The sequence below is a fragment of the Pseudophryne corroboree genome, chromosome 1 (genome assembly GCF_028390025.1).
Source record: "Pseudophryne corroboree isolate aPseCor3 chromosome 1, aPseCor3.hap2, whole genome shotgun sequence".
NCBI classification, from domain to species: domain Eukaryota; kingdom Metazoa; phylum Chordata; class Amphibia; order Anura; family Myobatrachidae; genus Pseudophryne; species Pseudophryne corroboree.
The window spans coordinates 980,471,152-980,473,452 of NC_086444.1; the positions used below are offsets into that span (position 1 = coordinate 980,471,152).

The following is a 2,301-nucleotide window of genomic DNA, read 5'->3' on the forward strand; positions in this document are numbered from 1 at the left end:
CAGATATAAGTTGCTATCAGTGGTGCTCCCGAGAGTCAAAAGGGTATCGACTAGAGAAAACCAACACAAGAAGGTTGGAAAGTAGACTCTTGTGTGGGAGCACTCAATTCAGAGGAATAGGTGTATTTTAATCAATTCTGGTAAAAAATAACTTTATTTGTTCAAAAAAGGGTAATTAAGGAGTAAAATATACGTGAATAATAAAGCTACGCGAAAATATAGCACTATATGGAGAATAAATCATATGGTTTCAGATACCACAATGAAAAGCCGAAATCCAAATCTTAGGGCTAGTGGATTTACTGTAATCACAATGACGCTTTTGCATAATATATGACCATCATTTATTCTACAGCAATCCTATTCCGGATTATTTTAGCGTAGAGAATTGAATCATAAGTCATACAGAACCGAGTGCCAGTTGGTATTAATAGGGATCCCTCTAGATCGGGCAGAATAATTTTTTGCAGTACCAGGGTGTTCCAAGGTGGTCTCCCATCCGAGTACTGACCCGGCCCTCCACTGCTTGGCTTCCAAGATCAGACGAGATCGGGCATCTCCAGTGGGGTATGTCCGCAATAGTTTTATCTGCCCGTTCAGTCGATCCCAATACCCGTATCGCCTGAACAAATATTCCAATTGATCTGAGTCAATCGTGTGTTCAAAAATCTGTATTGAACTTATGCCCAAAACTAGGGAGTGAGATTACAGCAAAATCCAATAAGGGATAGTGGAACAATTATCATGTGCAAGAATTATATGGAGAGATGTCCACTATATAATTAATAATAAGGACAGTTATCATATGCAAGGGAATATCTTGTCCACTTGCATAGCCAGGATAGAATGGTGATATTCAATGAGGCAATACCATCAGTGATACAGTGTATGTAGCCCCTTACTTTATATCACCAACCAATAAATCTTACTATATATAGGCCTCTAAAACTTGAGAAAAAATTCTTACAATGTGTCAAAAGAGGCTATAATGAGAAGAAAAGGAGCAGATAAACAACTGAAAGTTTTGTTCAATAGTTATACCGGGCAGTAATGTGCATACTAACAATTAATTAGCAATATGCTGCAAAAAAATTTTTAAACAGGATAGAGTGGTGTTATTTAATGGGGCAATAACACCAATATTATGTGTGGCCCCTAAAATTGTATCGCCAGCCAATAATTCTCACTATATATAAGCCTCTTATGCCTGAAAAAAATTTTTTACGATGTGTCTGAGAGGCTATAATGAGAAAAAAAAAAGAAAAAGCAGATAGACGGCTGAAGGTATTATTCATTAGCCATAGCAGGCAGTAATGATTAAGTAGCAGTGTGCTGCAAGGTTGATGCTAAACCACAGCTTAGAAGTTCTTTGCACAGTAATCTGCTCTTTGGCTTTTAGTACCTCTAATGATAATACCAAGTAACTCCCAACACATGCCAAGTTGCTCCCAAACACCTGTTGGATGCCTCACAGCTCCAGCACCTCTTGGAGCAGCCAGAATACAGACAACCTATCAGTGCATCGCCTTTAAAGTAAATTATTATCCTGATAAGGCAATATTACGTATATATGAGGTACAGGGTATGTGTTCATACGATACCACTATCAATCCTGCTGTGGAGGCTGTCTGCGGCCGATCGCCGCTGGTAACTGGCTCTGGAGGTGCGCTGGAAGTGAAGCCGTGTACTGACTTCTATGTGGAGGGTGTGGGGAGATTGTCAACTGTAGTCCGCGTGGAGCCGCTGCTCTCCAGATGCAGCGTGTAGTCGCGGTGTGTCCTCCTTGTCTCGACGACTGAGTGCCGTTGCCTGGGTAACTGTCCCTGGGTTCCAGTTGTTGCGATCACGTGTGCGCACCACGTGATCACGGTTGGTCCAGGGTTAACGGACTCACAAAACCATTCGGCCCTGACACCCCACAGCCTAACCCTTACCCTCCCCCAGCACCTAACCTTAACCTCCCTGCAGCCTAATCCTTACCCTCCCCCTAGTATCTAACCTTAACCTCCCCCACAGCGTAACTTTTCCTCCCCCTAGTGTCTAACCCATACCCTCCCCCAGCACCTAACCTTAACCTCCCCACAGCCTAATCCTTATGTATACGCACCCCAGCCCTCACTTTCTACAGATGCTGGCCAACATCAATGAATATGGACCCAGCCTGTGAGGTCTTAGCTCCCCTGCCCTGGACTCGGCTCTGCCAGTAATCCGGCACTGACTATAGATGTAATGTGTGTTTATTTATTCCCCATGTTTGCAGAGAGATGGTATAGACAAATGACAGATATGTGGAAAGATCAT

General features: G+C 42.9%; 1 pseudogene; it reads right to left on the reverse strand.

Annotated features, from left to right (window-relative positions):
- Nucleotides 1–461: 461 nt before the first annotated feature.
- Nucleotides 462–581, reverse strand: LOC134936831 (5S ribosomal RNA; annotated as a pseudogene).
- Between the last annotated feature and the right edge of the window lie 1,720 nt (nucleotides 582–2,301).